Here is a 19,853-nt window from a genome sequence, read left to right on the forward strand (position 1 = left end):
TAAAATGTTATTAACTTAATAATTTAATAGGTATGTTTTCTCAAAACTTGATATCTTAACGCCTACAATTTAATCCCATTGTATTTTTTTACGTACGTGAAATACCTCTTCACAGTTCCTACATAGTAACTACTAGCAATTCAATGCTATTTTTTTCAACGTTCTATCATTCGCAACTATCCCGCCTTAGTCATACGCAAGAGTTCATTGTACTGTGACTCCGCTAGTTGGCAATTTGGAGTAAAATCATTAAAGAACAATTTGATACGCATATAGCCCCACATAAAACATTTTATATTCGCAATAAACAAATACAAAAGTATAAGCTTTCAATATGTACACTTTCATTACAGAATCATCGATCGGGTCAAAAACTTTATGTGTATATACAGAAGAGCAAAAATATATAATTTCTTAACCGAGCACGCTTTGCATTTGACATAGGCCGAAAGTGGGTCCTAATCTTTGTTCTCAAATGAACGAATACAGTCTGGGTCAGGGGTCGTCAACCGGCTGCTTCGACCGCATGCGGCTCTTTTGAGCACATAAACGCTTCAGCAATAATGATTGCACGCTAAAGTAATAACTAGCTAGTCAGGGCATAACACTCCTGGCACGTTTTCTCTCAATCGATATTTTATAACAGGAGATCTAAATTATGCATGCTTTTGCATTGCATTGTGCGAATACTGAAAAAATATTTAATCTAGCTCTCTTCGGGTCCTTTGTTAAATTATGTATACAAAAATAGTACGAACGAAAGTGCTCGTTTTTTTTTGATTCTGAAAAGAAAATGTATCTGAGATTCACAATTAATTCATGGCAATGAACTGTTCTCATTCTTGGAATGTCTTTGTTTTCAAACTTACATACAGATGTATGTTTAATATATTAAAAGTATTATGATAGTAGTGAATTTCGTTAATATCTAAAGCAGAATTTACTCCATATCTTTTTCATTAAGATTTTTCAAACCAAGTTACTCATTAAAATTTGATTGCAAATTCTGATACTATTGCTGGAATCTTACATCTCCAAAATATAAAGTAACCATCAAGTAAGCGTCTCGAAAAATTATATAACTCCATTGTTACTGAAAGCGAAATGTCTAAGATATGAAATCACAACTTTGTTTGCGGAATTGTGTACTTCAATGTATTGAAAAAAACTGATTAATAGAAGACATAAAATAACTGGATATTATTAAAACTTTTAGTTTTTTTCTTGTCAGATTTAAAATGTGTTTTTAGTTAATTTGTAAGGTCGTCGATATTCGTTATAATTATAGCGTAAAAATTAACGTTTTACGTTAAAACAAAATACAACGAATATTTACTTTTAAAGTAAGTGAATTCGACTAGATAATTGTCCATCAGAAATTTAAAATATATTTCTTTAGTCGGGAGGCATTTAGATACTCGAGAATTGAGAAAATTAGCGTGAAGAATGAGACGATGCGGGAGCAACCTGAAATTATGAGCGCAAAATCAGAATTATAAGCACAAAGAGCTATACAGTCGCCGGCGAGTCTAGGTGGGGTTTCAAAATAGTCCAAATGTTATGTGTTCATCTTGTTAAGTAATCGTCGGATAAATATATTTTTTTCTTTACAATGTTTGTGATATTTTATATTAGATTATTAGATAATTTTATATCAATATTATAAAATATATAATATAAACGAGTAAATTAACATAATCGTAAATATGCTTATACTGATAAATATTCCTAATAAACAGCTTTTAAATCGATAAAAAATATTGAAGAAACCATAAAAAAATATATTTTCCTCTACCTACTACTCGCCTGATATGAACTTGCATGTTTTAGGACCTCAACCATTGTGCATGTATGTACTATATCGTTGGTTTGCTTCAAAGCGTTATTATTATAATTACTAAATAAATATTCTAAGATATAATGACAAACTATTATATACCAATATAAGATCACCTATACATATCCTTGCTAAAACATTGTCTATCATCATAAGAAAAAATGTGCAATGTGCAAGATAACCATTAAAAAACAGCTCACCAAAATATAATTTTCTAGCGGACAGGTAAAATTCTAATGTTGCCAAACATATACAATTTCAAACGAGATACACCTTCAAATAAAATATTAGGCAAATAAAAATAAAGATTCCATTTTACTCCCCAAATCATCCGGATTGATCAAAAAATCGTGGGTGAGTAAATTTCCGTTCGGAAATTCCATCAAATTTGCAATACACGAGAGTTTAGTTCAAAATCACATCTAAGCAAAATTTCGCTGAATCAACGCAGATGACTTCAGCGAAATCCCCAATACTTCAAATGGATCTTTGAGGCGTCTTTAAGACTACTTATTACTGTATCTATATCATAATATCAGTAGTTTATGTTGCGAAAATACAACATCCATTGAATTATAGCGATAAATTAGGCATAATCTTTGAAGAATTTATATTTTTGCTTTAGGTCCTGCAACAAAAAAAATATATGTAAGGATTACTCATTTATTTAAAGCCGTAAAGTAACAATTATTTATATGAGAACTGTTTTTTTATTTCAATCAGTTAGGCCCTCCGGCAGCTGCCCAGACAATTGTTACGTCACTGATCGAACTCCTTAAAATAGACAATTTGATAATACCCACGCACATAGTGAGGTATTCGTTTTTTCCATGAATAAATTGTTCATTGGGGAAAAAACTTTTCAAGTGTATAATCGAACATTGTATATTGTATGACACTTGTCAACGTTAGATAGTTAAAATCCTATGTATTATTTATGTGTTCGGACATAACAACCATTGTCACATACGACGTCTACGAAGTGCTACCGTGCATTTGAGAATCCAAGGAATGCAAACAATCAATCTCGACGCATCGTGTATTTGACACCAGGGTCGGCCAGAGCACCGTATGCAAAACAACCAGGCCCTGTTTTGCTTGGGCCTTGTAAACAAATACATTACTTTTTATTGTTTAAGACATTCAACATTTTCTTGTATTTTAAATGTCAGTAAAAGTCTTTGAGGGAATATCTGAGGAGATTTTGTTACCCGCATCTTTCGGTGGAACGGCCAACTAAATAATGGTGGCGAGTTTTAGAACAGATTGTTTTTGGTCGCTAAATAGATTTAGAACGGCCATTCTTATCGTGTTATATACAGAGACGGGTTTATGGATATTCACGCCTGTATATTTTGCCAATAGCTTTTTGAATACTTTTATACCTGCTATTAGGTGATCCAATTGTAAAATGAAAGGTTGATTTAATTGATAAGTCCGACAGATTTTTTTTGATTCGTTTTTACATGTAAAATATCAAACTAATTTGTTTACGTTTGTGGCAAAATAGTTATAATTGAAAATTTGAAACAGGACTAAGTGTCGTTTATTAGGAGAAAATGCGTGAAAGGTCATTCGATGACAATGATTTTAATGAAACAGTTATTTTCCAAATATCTCTCGTAATTTATAGTGAATATTTTCTTAACTGTCTGATAATGATTTCAAATGTTTCCATAAACTACTTTTGTGTTCTACTTTTGGCTGAAACCAAGACATGCTCTCAATAAATTGCTTTTAAAAAATATATCTTAATATTTATATGTGTGAATTGGTTATAAATCTAGGTACATGTAGACTATGAATCATATCGTTGTAGTGAATGGACAATTGATGACTCTCAAAAGTATGCATGACAATGGTGCAATTCATGGGTGTTCTGAAATGCTAATTTGTCATGTTTTTAGAGACAGTTGTCATTTTAGATATTTCTATTGGTTATTATTAAGCCCCCTACAATTTAAATCCTAAAATTAAACAGTCTTATGTTATACCCTAAAGTTTTTTTCTAAATAATGTTTGATTTACTTATGACGTTAAAAAGAATAGCTACAATTATAGATGGTTATATTCTGTTGAGTACTAAAGTTTTTATTAGTTATTTTAGTTTTTATTGTAAAACAATCTGTACATTAATAACTAAAACTTATGTTATATGATGTTCCAAATTATTAATTATTTTTATATTAGTACGACTTGAAATAAAATTTCAAGTTAATAATGAAGTTCAGATCCAAGATATATTTATTATGGTACGAATCATACGCCTGAGACTACCAAATATCTCAAAGGTAACAATATTCTCTTGGGATAAAATACAAATATGGTTTCTGACAAAATAAAAGGCTAAAAATAAATAGCAGATATCACAATTTTATTAACACATCGGCTCACTAAATTAATTAAAGATTATATTATCATATTTTTGCAGAAAGTTACAAAAAAAAATATCGATTACAGTACTACGAAAAGAACAGTGCAGAGAGCCAGCAACGCAGACGATCCACCCAGCCAGAGAGAGAGACGATCTACCAGCAGCCACCCGGAGGAACCAGCTACGCGCCCTCACCGACAGACCTGAAGATCTCTCCTGTAACTCCCGAACCACCAGCCGCTTGAAGAGTCACACCTGACACTTGCCGCACGCAGCCACAAGAGCCCTGGGAATCATCTACGGGCAGCACCACCTGCGACACCTTCACCGCACGCTCATTGGTCACATGTAAATATAACTTAATAAAAATCCTACTAGTATTCACCGAAGAGTCTCATTGGCCGCGAGGTCAACCACCCCTAGGGCTACGCCCCCTAAAATATATAATTTAAAAATAAGATATAAATGGGATTATCGTCATTTGATGTTGTCAACCATATTAAAAAAGCAAATTGTCCTTTCTCCTTCACCAGAAAAGCACAGCGTCTCTGAAACAGTAGCGAAAGCTAGGTTTCATACTCAAGAAATTGTAAGAAGTACTCGTCTGACACTTTTTTGTATTGGAATATAATCGAATTAATCTGCTGATACAATTTTTTTAAGAAGTCTCTGTCATTTAATCTTCTATAACAGTGGTCTCCAAAATGGGGTACGCGAGACGATAATTTAAATATTTTAAAAATAATAAAATAATATTCACCAAAGCACAGATAAATATTTAACAGCAACATTCCTTGCCAATTTGAATCAAATATATAGTTAACTATAAACCTGGTCCTATATGTATATCGTCCATCATAAAGCCATCATCATTGACAAGATATTTAAAAACTAAACATCCCAAACATGGACATTAACCACTACAATTTTTTGAATAATAAACATTTAATACACAAACCAGCAATTTAAAAAAAACCATTTCAATTAACAATAAATGTTTGGAAGCCTCTCTTGAGGCTTCATACAAAATTGCAAAAAAATAAAAAAAAAACACACACACCATCGGGGAAACACTTCTTCTACCTGCCACAGTAAAAATACTGGAAATAATTCACGGAAAATAGTATGCTGACAAACGAAAATGTATTATCTTGTCAGCAAATACTGTTGGAAGTCGAATATAAATTATTGCTGATAATATAAGAAACAATTATTGAAATAAATTTGTAATTGCGGGAAGTTCGCTATACAGTTGATCGAAAGCACAGATGTTGCTAATTTGGCGCAGCTAATGGCATTTATTAGATATTAATTGAACTAAGAAATCGATGAAATTTTTTTAATTGAAAACAATAAAATGCTGCTTACTAATATTAATGAAGTATTACAGCGCCGGCATCTTTAAACATGTTTTTTTCGACAATGTAATGAATGAATTAAAGTGAGAAAAAATGGAGACAAAAAGATCTTTGTATACAGTTGTCTTATTGATTTTTATTGTTACTCGTAGATAACACAATATATGATCAGCGTATTAAGTATTTTTAGAAGAACCTGAATGTATGGAAGATTGTTTAAAAGCTTCTTATTGTTTGAAACATGAAATATTCATAAATAATCAGACGGATAATGAGTCATCAATATCGGCAACTTAAGTCGTAATTTGACCTGCTACGGCATATGAATGCTGATTGTTGCGTAGGGCTCAACCATCCAATCTTGTCGAAACAAAGTTTTCAAAGAATAAAGTTTCCAGGGTTAATAAACTTATACGTAGTGAGGTCGAAGTTGAAATTTTCGTACTTGATTCGCAGCCCTGGATATCCATCAAGAAATGGTAGGAGGGGGAGAGAATATTTTAAGTTATGCCACTGTGCTATGGTAAAAAAAGGGTTCACCCGGGCCCCCGAGTGTACTTGGCCTGCCCTATTTGACACTGATCCAAGTCTCAATTGTACCATTTGGATATTTGGCAATCGACCGTCAATGGTCATCGCGACACCAGAGTTCAAATGTCAAAAATCACCCGCGATACGCAGTAATTATTCCCGAGTAAAATTTAAATCAATTACCTGCAATTGAGCGCGAATTGGCCCAGCGATTGATCGGGACTAAGGTCGCTTTTTGCTCGGCTCGAGCAAGCGGAGAGATGTGTTCACCAGTCTCGGTTCGTCCACCGTCGAGGTGGGTCGCGTGCGCTCGTTCGTTTGTCCGCATCTAGCCCTTTGTGCCATGAACTTCGTGTCGTGAGAAATCCGATTGGAATCAGATCGGATTCGTGCGAGGACAGCTCGTGTTAGGAAGGCGGATTGAGTCTCTGTCATCTCCCACGCAGATGAGGTAACCGATTCCCGTTCTTCTCTATAGCGAATTTGGTCCTACGTACTAAATCGTACGTATGCGCGAGCGTCGTTCCCGTCTATTCACACGTCTTGGCCACAACGTTCTAGGCGGCGTCCCCTTTTTTTAGTTTTGTTCGACAATGCGAAAAATCGATTGTTTTTATGCGTGAAATGGCTCGACTTGTTACAATAAGCTTCAAATTAAATGTTATTGCAATCATCATGAGTAACATTGGTCTACTTTTTTATAAATGTTATATTTTAGATTATTTTAAAATTCAGTATCATATTGCATTATACACATTTAATAAGCGAGCATTATTATAAGTAAGTAATACAGTTAACTCTTGATTATCCAGGTGCAGATTATCCTTGCATGAAATATAAGTGAATAAAATTTAAATATTTTTATAAAAATTATTGAGAACAACGGTCTAGAATTACGCAATACATTTTTTTCTCAACACATAAATATGTATGTTTTTTTTTCTTTTAGAGTACAACCACCTTTGTTGCAAGCACTTAAAAATGTCATATATATTATCTGTAAAAAAAGTATACATTTATATACAATTCAAACTAACATTGATTGAAAGTTTCCATAACAGTGTATCTATATTTAAGCTAGCCATAAAGTATAGAGTTGATGCTCACACTATTCACGATTTCATTTAACATGGAAGGAAGTTGGAAGTCTACTAGAGATTCCGGTAGTAATGATAATCAGTCCTTTCAAACGAAAAATTCATTCACTTATTATGTATATACATACATAGTTAAAAAAATATTAAATTCTAGATTATTTTAACACATTACGGTCCTTAATTTACGCGGAATTTTAAATGTATATATTTTGACGAAAGGTGACATATATGTATTATATATGCCATCTCTAGATACGAGTTTAAATCTTTTTAATATAACCCACTAAATTTTTATAAACTTAAGTTCCATTCTTTTTAACCATCGAAAACGAGTGAATCGCGAAGTTTGGATATCACGCGAAAACACGCGAACGAACCGTAACGTGATAGGATTGATTATCATCACATTACCAGCATAATAATCAGTGACTCGTACCCAAAAAAATAGTTTTAATCCCGTATGGACCCCAGTGTTTTTTTAATAAATTTTAATCGTGCCTGAAAGATCGAACTTTACAAATTAAGTTAACTCTCGAATGAATATCGTGATTTTAAAATGTAATAATAGTTTATAATTAATGAAATTGATTTCAGTCTAGTGTCTTATATTTACATAGTAGTTGTTGATTTTATTTACCCCGTTGTAACGCACTGGACTAACGTATCATGTTGCAACGAAAGATTCACAATAAATAAATAATACGATTAGGGTTTGCAATACCGGTATTGGGGCAAAAATCGACTTTCGACACTACCGGTATTACAAAATGAAATACCGGTAGTACCAGAATTTTTTTTTTAATTTGTTTATTTCATTTGTTGAAAATGGTTTAAAAAATCATGAGTAATTTATGATTTATTTTATTTAGATTTATAGATTTTATCGCAATAAATTGGTGCTCTGACCCTGGTATAAAAAAGAAGCATCTAGAAGCCGTATATCAAAGTCGATATTTTGTTAAAAAGTATGTTTTCATAGACCTATTTTTTCAAAAGAAAAAAAGATTTGCCACCCGCATTTTTAAAAATATTTCTTTTCGACATTATAAAAAAATGAATAAAAATTGAGACAAAAAGATCTTTGTACACAGTTGTCTTATTGATTTGTATTGGTACTCGTTCTAAGTATTTATAGAAGAAACTGAATGTAAGGAAGATTGTTTAAACAAAGCTTCTTATGCCTTTAACAGTCAGACGAATAATTGGTTATCAATGTCGGCAACTTTAGTCGAAATTTGACCGGCTTGTTTATTGTATTTTCCTAAAAAAAAAAACAGTAGTCATTTTCATTTAATATCTTCAAAGAAAATGTTTCTATATATTCAGTTTTACTTTGAATGAATGGGAATCAGATTATAGATAATAAATATGACAATTGGGTATAGTTGTAATTTAATTGTTATGTAATAAAAAAAACAATTCAAAATGAAACTGGGTGTAAACATTGAAAAAATTAAAAGGGATAATGATATAAATAAAATAATGAATATATCGATAATTTCTAGGGTATTCAAATGCTTTGGTTTTGCTAATCAATACATATAGTGAAACATGCGAGCAGTACACGGTTTTTATTATCAATTAATTAAAATAACAATGTCAATACCGGTATTGACTGTTTTTTTATATCGATAATACCGGTATTGTAATTCCGATAATATTGCAATCTTTACTTACGGTTATCGCGAATGGAAGAAAATCAATTTTTGTATGAAAATTGTCTAGGACTCTATTCTTGAATTGCAAATTTATGTTTCTTTATTGATTATTGTTTTAGACAACTATATAATACACTTCTATTCCCTAAAAGTAACATAAAAATATTTAATAAACGACAAAACTTATATTATCTCTAAAATATAAACTTTCGTTCTTTGAAAGATTCTAAAACAGTGAATCGATATTGAAGTTAGCCATAGAATATGGAGCTGCTACCAAACTGTAAATAAATAAAATGTTATAATACATCAAGCAACAGGGATTTAAATCCAATAATATCATTGCTGTTTAGTATTATATTTAGCACCGGGACACGCATATATGCGTCATTTGTCGTTCAGAAATGTAACTATTTAAAAAATAATGTATAAAATTCAGTTTTATATTATTGTTATATTACAGTTACACTGTGATGTGTCTTTATAATTAAAATACACATTTTTTTGATGACTCAAACCGTCTTTCGCAAAAATGTTTTAAAGACAAATAAAAATATATTCAAACTTTTAGAAGTGTGTTTTGTTTTATTTCCCCGATGGTTCTTAAACTATGAATATATATTAATATATACTGAATTCACCAAAAATGATTTTTGGGAAATAGTTTTAACTCTCAATTTAGTAGAAGCTTAAAAAGTATCTATATAACATAAACACATTATTTTTTTAATGATTCTCAAACGTATGTTTCGCCTATTGCTGCTAAATATTTCTTACAAAATGATCATAATTTAAAAATTAATTTAATTTAAAATATTTTTGTAAAATATCTAGATAAATTAGGAACTATTGTAGACGTAAATTATAAAAATCCTAATAGTTTATAAGTTATGACCGTTTTTTATAAACAATGCATACAATTTATTTCTACCCATAGCTAATGTGTTGATATATTCTTAAAATACGAACACAAAAATTTTTAAATTAATAACTTAATTTTTTATTTCTTTTTATTATTAACTTGCAGCATGACATACGCTAACCCAATGCATTACAGAAGGTAACAATCAACACATACAAGTAAAGTCTTTGAATCGATGATATCAATTATAATACAACTTTAATTACTAGTTACTATGCAACCATGGCAAGTTTTTATTTTTAATGTAATTGTTATTATAAATAAAAAAAAATCGATTCTGCTACGGTACAAACACAAAATCTTGAGTGTCATCGTCATTGTTAATCACGCGATTTGTTATATAAATAATGTGAAATAATAGCCTGCATTTGGACTATCCAAATATTAAATCATGAATATCAATCGAATGAGTATCCGCTTTCCAAGAAAAAATAGAAAACGTCATCCGAGGTATACAAATTATATAAATTTCTTACTGTAAAACAAAAAATTTAATATGAATTTTGAACATTGAACATTGATGTATATATGAATTCTTTTAACAGTCATTTTCGAGTCAAATACCTGGATTAAGTGTCAGCTCTTCGTAAAATAAGATCGGAGGTGCCTCAATGCAGTCTGCTAGGACCGATAATGCACCTACTATACACAGCAGACCAATCAACAACTATTGAAACTCTTGTTGCTACCTTTGCAGACGATACGGTTGCTATGGTCATCCAAACAAGGCATCTAGACTACAGAAAACATCTGAATAAAATTTTAAAAATTTGAGAATCACGAGCAAAAATCAATGAAAAATGACACAAGCAGATAATACCACATATCTGGAGATGCACAGAAGACTCACATGGAACAAACGCAAGCAATTAAGACGTGCCATAAGAAAATACTATTGGCTACTAAGAAGAAACTCTCAATTGTCATTTGCCAGTAAACTGCTCGTATACAAGGCCATCGTAAAACCGATATGGATGTACGGGATACAACTATGGGACTCAGCAAGCAATTATAATATAGATATAATCTAAAGATACCAAAATAAAATGCTAAGGATGATATTGGATGGTTTGTTCCAAATACATATATCCACCGGGACCTAAATATGGCAATGGTGAAAGAAGAGATTATATATTATAAGTCAAACTTAATTTGTACTTAATAAAAAAATATAAAGGAAGACTGACGACCCATCCTAATCAGCTTGCACAGGTAATACGAAATTTAACAAACGTTTGCAACTAATTTGAGTCACACACTCAATGGGTGGTCCTGAAAAAACTTTTTTTTTATATATATATGGTATATACTTAGAGATGTAAGATTTGAATTGAATATGTATATCAGAATGGTGAAATCAAAGTGACATTATTAAGTAATTTTCTCAGCGGGGTTACCCTATTTACCATTGAAAAACATTAAATTGTATTTCTAATATAATAATAAGTTGCTTTTCTGATGATCTATTCATGTAGTAAATTCACAAATTATTTGGTGTGTTGTTTACCATCCATTAAATAGCATAATACGATCACTTAATTTATTTAAAAAATATATATATGTATGAGTTGCATAGATCAACATAATTTTTTACTTAAACGTATTAAAGTATGTATTTTTGTTAAAATCATATAATAAAATCAGGATTCAAAGGTTTTCATAGTATTTATTTAGCTTTTAAAAGAAGCATCTTAATACTTTTGACAATGTATTAAGATGTATCATGTAAAAAAGAATGTTTGATGGTTTACGACGTTGCTCTTTAAAGTAGCACAACCGGATATTTGATTAATTTTCCTTATATTCTCAGCCAAATAATAGCATGTAGTATTTAGCACGTCATTTTTTAAAATAATTATTTATATACATGCATGAATGAATGTATGGATGTGAATTTATATGAAATGTGTATAAATTCACATATGTACATGTATGTATGTATGTGAATTTATATGAAATGTGTTCGAGCGTGATGTGATACACGAGGGACCCTAATTCTCGGAATAACTCGTCATTTTTGCTCTGAGCAATCAGAAGTACTGAGAAATCATAATTAACAGATCACATATAAAAGTATGCGACAAACTTTTCAAAATGTGTTAATTTTATTTCTTGTTGAAATTTCGGAATTTACTATTTGATATGGTTTTATCTGAGTTTTTTTATAAGATTAGCTATATTTAATCGGCATCTCAAAAAATTGTCGAATATTCTCAGTTTTTGAACTAATTTTTAAAATATTGTACATTTAAAGAACAGTCTGAATCCTTCGAGCATTTATCGATTTTTGAAGACGCATCTGCGCCTTATCTTAAGCGTTTCTATAATAGTCATTCACGAAGAAGCTTAAGAAATATTATATGTATCAATAATGTTCTAGTGCGCTACAATTGGAAGTACGCCAAATAATACTATACCTAGGTACTTATTTATAATTTTTAATTTCATAACAGTTGTTAATCCAACCTTAATTCTTACGTAAGTGTTTGTACCAGAAAGAATTATAATATAATATACATATGCTCCTATAATGTTTGTGAATTAATAAATTTATATTCGAATATAAATATTTATATTTATATTATATGTGCTACTGTCTCATCCTATTCATTAAATAATTAAATTATTTTAATGCAAAAATGAGGTTAAAAACAGTTTAAAGCTAATAAATATAATATATGACTCTCCACCCTACATCTAAATAAAGTTCTTTTATCGACTTATTTTAGTATGTGAATTATATTCCGACATAAACAATCTTACCTATATTATTCGATTCGATCAGTTTTATGTCAATTTAATAATGACATAAATCTGATATTAACATACCCCATAATATTATAATAATCAACATATTACTCGAAAACAGCTATACTATGTATATAAAACTAACAAGATAAGAATATCGTAACTGCACTATTAATGGAAGCTAAATATATTATTAGACTTTGTTAAACATGTTCATAGTTAGCATGTTCTTGTCGTCATAAATATGTTTCTAGATAAAAATGTTGTTATATGTTCTGAATCTGTGTAGCTAGGTAATGCATGGATTGCATGGATTTTATACAAAATATCGTTAGCCAGTCCTAATGATTTCATGGTCTTTTCAATTTAGGAAAATGTTCAAATGCCGTTTCCTGTCATTGAACAGAAAACATGTAGGAAAATAGTTTTGAAATTAACTATAGTTTTCTTCATAAAAATTAGAAAAAAATATTTTTTAAATATTAAAATATATAAAAAATAAATCCATCTGTTTTTAACATTTCAATCATCATTGCCTCCGATAATTTTTTTTTATTAAAAATTAAAAAAATATGTATACAGACTGATTTGCAAATATCTAAATATCTCGAAATTACGACTGTCAGTTAACTTGATCTTGCTTTAGGGTCTTGATATCGCATTTTCTTCTTAGCTGACTTTATACTTATGATAAATTAACTAAATTATCCACTTCGCCCTCACGCCATTAAAGTTGGAAAAATTGCGCATAATGTCTGGGTAAAAAAATTCGCGCATTATGTTGGTAAGACTGTTCGTAAAACTCGATTGTAATGTTGGCAGCTCGTGTTCATAAAAAGTTGGTCGTGAACGGAACAATCGTATATTTTCTAACATCGTGTCGTAACATTGTATGTGTATGTCATTGTAATGTTATGAACGTCGCGTCGTAAAAGAAAAATCAATCTGAGCCGGGAAATGATTCATTTTGTCAAGTAATTTGCATATAATGAATAGGCTATCATGCTGCAATATGCAATTGAATTAATCGCTGAGAATCTTTTTAATTATTAGGGGTGTATATTTTTTTATATTATACATATACATGCATAAAAAATAATTTAGTTTGCATCTCATTATAAGCAGATTTATACATTTTTAATTTATTACTCTGCTTCATTCGTTTGAGCTTGTCTTTATTTCTCACGTCAGTACCATTATATGAAATGCATCTCAATAGTTGTCAGTCTATTTGACTGGTATTGCCGACGCATTTTGTCACGCCATTTCTTTATTTTAAAAATGGCTTAACAAGGAAGTGTCATTATATTTTGTGCTAAATAAAGTGCAGTTAAGTAGTGAGAATATTGAAGAAGACTTTTGGCAAAGATGCAATGTCCAAACGAATGATTTATAAATGATATAAACGTTTCCAAAAAAGCCACGAAGACGTCGAATATGACAAGAGAAAAAATGGTAGCCTAGCACATCAATTACCGATGCTTAAATAATAGCTGCAACGTGACTAATCAAGTGTGTATAATTATGACATCTAAACAAAGGTATAATATTCTCAATGGAAGCACTTTGAACAGTCGAGACCAAAATACGCACGTCAAGTTCGTTTGAATAACAAGGTTCTTTTTACTGTTTACTTCGAGTATAACTTACTTAACCAGAAAGATGTAAATCGCTGACTATTGCTCTGTAAGACTGTTAGTTCGAATTCCATATGGATCTTAATGTTTTAAAATTTTTACCGGAATTAGTAATTATTATTTCGGTGTTTTGTTTACCTCAGAAGAACACTTTTCAGTTTTATATCACGTCAGAATGTCTACACTTTCGGTGTTTGAGGCCGAAAAGGTGTGACTTTACAGCCAAAATAGACGCCGGAAAAACAGTTTTTATAAGCAAATATAAATTGCCGCATTTACATACATGAAAATGTAGATGCCGCCTTCAAGTGATGGAGTCAAATGGCAGATTTTGAAAGTAAGAGAGTTCACTGGAGTATCGAGTTGAATTATTGTCGGCTGCTGGACGATTCGTTGACATGTCCTGCTCCTATCTTTATGTAATCAAAATCCACATATTTTATATTTCCGGCTCGAGACAGCTCTCGCAAATCGCAGATTAAAAATGTTGGCAGAGCAATTGCATCGCTTCTTGGACACTGCCTTAACAGTGAATCTTTCAGATTACCACTTTCGGCGATCGTTAAACAAAGGGGTAGAGAACAATAATAGTATTTAGCGCGGGGTAAAACTTATTGTCTATCGCGCATCCTTTACTCACAAAAGGATGTTTTTTCTATAATCTTGGAAGATTATCATTTCGGTATGGATGTCCTATTAGGTGAGCTGTGAAAATTTTCCTATTATTAAGACATCTTGGAATTATTTAATATTAAAAAATCGACTAAAACAAAGACTCTTCATTACTAAGATAATAAATAGAGCGAAAGCATTGCAAATTCATAATTAATGGTAACAAAAAACTACCAGATAATAATAAATGCTTGGTAATAGCTGTTTTAAAGGCAACGATCTAACCCACGTCGCTTATTCAACCCGCGTCGGTTTTTCTGATCTTTAATAATTAATAAATAAGGAAAACTCACAAAATAATTCAAAAATTATCTATTTTATCCGAATTAACTTTTAACTGATATATTTATTTATTATACAAAATCTTGTTTTTGATTTTAGATAATATTGTACTCACAAACGATTGTAGTTTTTATAATTCAATGTTAGTCTACTCCAACTTTAATTAATATTTTTAATTAATAAATGTGTCGATGCCAACATTTATTGAACGAAAATGACATAAAAATATTATTATCTTCTACTATTTTAATATATCCAAAACGGTTTCGCCAAAGCATTTATATTTATCTGATATATATTTAATCTTATATTGCCACCTGCGTTGACATATTATGAAATAACCGAGACATTCGATTAAATAGTAATACCATTTTAATGCTAGCTCATAATATAATTTTAATTAATATATTTATTGTGAGTATCTTGTTGTTAATCAATAATTGTTTTAATTACGAGTAAACTACTTAGTATTACTTACATGTAGTTTACTTGTATGTTTTTTACTTCATATGTATCCAAATAAAGTGCTAATTATATTTCTATGATATATTTTTAATATTAAATTAAATAAATCACTTATGATTGCATAAGCAATTAAACGGGTCATCAAGCTATCAATAATAGTTTTAATTGAATTAATCATTATTCATATAATGAACATTTATTATAATAAAGGACGTATAGTGAAAACATTAACATTGAACTTTGAAAACATTAACTGATAACACGATTAACTGATTATTGTATTATACATATTAGCATAATAGTGCGAAAAATACACGTGTATATATTTTTATTTTATACTTATTTTTTTATCTCAGCTGTCGTTATTTGTTCTTTTGATAATAGCGTATAAATTGAGATAAAATTTCGTCATATGATTGAAAAATACTGATTATATAGATTTTTCTCAGATAGATTGCTGGTTGTGTTATACCGTTTTTTTAAGAGATAATCAAATGCTACATTGTATTTTTACTCAAAAAATGATAGCACTTTCGTTAAGCCTTTTTTATCATTCAATCACCGTAAATTAATTATTTACATATAATATATTAATCTAATTACTTTTTTTGTCAAGGTTTCAAAGTACAATGTGTCAAGGATGAATTCGTTATCTATTAGTCTAATGTGTTTTTATTATGTGATACTTTTAATTTAATTAAAATTATTATTTAAATAAAAATTGCTGAAGAATTTTGTATTACGTAATATAAAATTCTTGTTCATAAAATCTATTTGACATTTTGGGCGTGAAAGAGTAGTAGTTTGCTCCAAAACTGTTTAATTTAATACAAAAACAGTATCATAAAGTAATTGCTGAGCAATTGTTGAATGAGTTCATAAAAAGTTACGAATTATGGGCGTGTCGTTATGACATCAAAATAAAGCTCCAATCGTCTCAATATAAGCGCCTTGTAAAGCCAATAAAAAAGCACGTTAAGTCCGATCGAATGTCAATGTTTCTCTTACAACTTTCCTTTTTTTTAAAAATATAAACCACTATGTATTCTTATTACTAGATCGTTGTTTGATACCTTTGCGTAGTGTCTACATCATGAAGCACTTTATGAAGTTGATAAAGGGCGGTGTCGACAATCCGTCAATGCTCGGCGAGTTTCGTGATTGCGTTTCTTGTTCTTGTCCGTTGCGGCCAAGAAGTCAGTGCTTAAAAACCGCTTCTCTTGCACTGAATATGTTTTCGGCGATAGCTGTAAGGAGCTGGAAAAAATGTGCGGAATGGTGCTTTCTATTTCAGGTGTGCTTTGTAGCCAAAAGCGATACCGTCATGATGCCGCAATACTTTTTTGTTACCGAGAAGATAAACAGGACATTAAAAGACAACGTTTTGCGAGAGAAGATAAAAGCGAAAGTTAAAATGTGATTTGTAAAAAAATAATATAAAAAGCAAATTCGTCAAAACAGCATGTAATCATAATGAGCATCACAAGAAAATTTTACAGCAATACTGCAAAATCTCTAAAAAAATAACTACAGAAAAGAAAGTCAATTTCGATGAAGCGTTAAAAAAATTATGTGAAAAAAACAGGAGTAAATATAGAACCAGATAAATATAAAATATATTACTACTACTACTTTATTTTTTTAATTTAATTCAATCACACAGAAGTCTGTCTTTTCTTTGAAACTAACAATCATGAAGCTAGCTAAGTATTACTTTATTACGTCCATCTATTTATATTAATTATAAATATATCAAAATTAATTACTAAAATAATTCCAGTATTTTCTAGCATATTATCGATATTTATGATTAGATTATCCTCTTCTATTTATTTTTTTCAAATCGCTTTTATTTACTTTTCGTTGACAATAAAAAGAAAAACTGAATTTGTATTATGCTTTGTATGATAATCTATTTTTAATGCCTACGAACATATTTAATATCTGTTATAGTATTTTAATGAAATAGACGGTTCAAATGTCAGTGTAATGCTAATAGCTACCTATGAAATACGTTATTATGTAATATTTTAGACATATGAGAACATTCAAATTTTGCGTGGTTCAGCATGACACGTGGCTTGTCCAAACAGTATCACGGTAATAAATTTCCTTCAGAATATAATTGATGTTTGTGTAATATGACGCTTTTGTGTAACTTGCTTGGCATGGCAACGCTCTTTTTACGAATATAATAAGTACATATAAAACACAGTTAAAGTCAGTAATGATTTGCTTTCAAATGCGAGCAACTTCATTTGACATGAAGAAAGAAGTATGTCCTTTTAAATTATATTGTACATATGAAGCATTCAACAAAAACACATATAATGTAGGTTAGTTCATTTGCACCTGGCACTTCTGGTGCTTGAATTTCCATAATATAAATACAATGCTAATTTTAGTTACATTTTTCTACAAAGGTAACAGCTGTTGGTTCAGTGCTACTTCGACGACTATTAAATAATATTTTAGTTATCGCGATCTTACCGGGTTTCGTGTTCTCAATAATAGGAACGATAACATTTTGCGCTGTGTACAATTTGCCAAAATTTCGACATTGAGGTTTGACGTCAAGCCAGATTTTTTTTATTGTTTTAAAAAAATACCCTCGTCTCGCCTCGGAAATGCCCAAACAAAACCGTAGATTTAGACAGTCTTGGAATATTGATTTAAGAACGCTCAAGACTCTCTTGACGTCATTGATTCAAAGTTTCCATTCTAGGCAGGCTTTCCTAACAATCGACGGGTTCCAAGGTGAAGTCGCAAGTTCGGCACGATCTGTATTTCAGACACGCGCTACTATCGGATTTAACTCTTCTTATATAAACTGACAATGATATTTTCTTTGAAGTATGACTTTTAAAGACTGCTTATTTTAGAAACGCCGATAGTTATAAAATATTATAAAAAACATGTTGGACTAAAAAGCGTATACACGAATCGAAATAATTGCTAATGAAAGAAGATAATGCGATGTGCCAAGTGGCCAAGTGATACATCCTGAAGAAGCTCTCAACAAGATGTCTTCTTACAAGATGAAACTCAAAGTAGATGATGTAATCACTGCAATGAAATGTAAAAAGATTTGTATATAATAAATACATCGTTGTCATCGATGTATTAAATTCGCAATTTCTTGTTAAAAATATTTCCTTTGAAATCTAAATAAAACAGCTTAATAATAATGCTAAAGAATAAGTAAAACATGTATTCAGTCACGGGTAACTAGATGATGACCTATCAAGTAGTATTAGATAGATTGTTAATTACTAATTCTATTTTACCAATTATAAAGTAGATTTAGTTTGAACCACAAATGCCAGCTTTCCGAGAAAGACTGTGCTTTACTTTTATTCATATAAAATCTGTATTTATTTCGTTCTTTTCAAATGCAGAATCAATTTATCTACATACTTTATTTTTAGATAATACAGCAAACAAAACGATGTAGTTATTTTAAGGTATTTTGAGTTGCTGCTTTCAGTGACAATCTAGTTGTAAAATATTCTTGAGCCGCTTAATAATATATTTAACTTTTTTATGATATATTACAAAATAATATTTTATCGCTTAATATTAAATTGCGAATTGTTATCATACGTTTCCACATTTTAAAGTCTTTATGTGTAAAATTTTCCGTTACATTTATGATAAAAATAGAGATAATTAAAAGCTTGTGTCATGGAATATATGTTTAGAGACAGACTTAATTATAACTTAAAAAAATTAAAAAAAAGAGTATTTGACTCCATATTTGGATCAGTAACTTCACGTGTGGTCATTTAGTTGTATTGTATATATAGTATAATCAAACTGTAAAGTAAAAATAGTTATTGTATTTTTTATACTTTTATTTAGTGTGAAAAATAATGTTGAAAATTCCTTAATTCCAAAAAAATATTAATTTATTATAATTTAAAATATTTATAAGTTGTATTAAATTAATTTTAATTCAGTACCAAACATATTGACATTGGCACAGTCGTATTTGTTCTTAGACATCTTATATGTACGTATGTTAAACATACAAATAACCTTCAAAAAGTGTACTTGTGTTAACTTAAAAATTCTTGTCCTATAATTAGTATGCGGTTTCTTGATGTCTTATTAAAACATAACATGTGCAATGTTTATGTAACATTAAATACTCAGATACATATTCAATTAGAAATGTAAAAACCATGAGAAAAACAAATACGGAAAAATGTATTTTGCGTTATAATTTGTTAACAAAGCATATATTTTGATATTTTTAAGTATAACTTTAAA

The 19,853-nt window shown here is 30.1% G+C and overlaps 1 protein-coding gene across 1 annotated transcript in view; it reads left to right on the forward strand.

Annotated features, from left to right (window-relative positions):
- The first annotated feature begins 6,371 nt into the window (after nucleotides 1-6,371).
- The window catches only part of Atet (ABC transporter expressed in trachea), a 43,488-nt gene continuing 30,006 nt past the window's right edge, over nucleotides 6,372-19,853 (forward strand). The window contains exon 1 of the mRNA XM_088183250.1: nucleotides 6,372-6,551. The gene's annotated coding sequence lies outside the window, so the exon portion shown is untranslated. The remainder of the gene's footprint in view (nucleotides 6,552-19,853) is intronic.

Source organism: Plectrocnemia conspersa, unplaced genomic scaffold (assembly GCF_051122295.1).
Source record: "Plectrocnemia conspersa isolate PC_06_02 unplaced genomic scaffold, ASM5112229v1 ptg000003l, whole genome shotgun sequence".
Lineage (NCBI taxonomy): Eukaryota > Metazoa > Arthropoda > Insecta > Trichoptera > Polycentropodidae > Plectrocnemia > Plectrocnemia conspersa.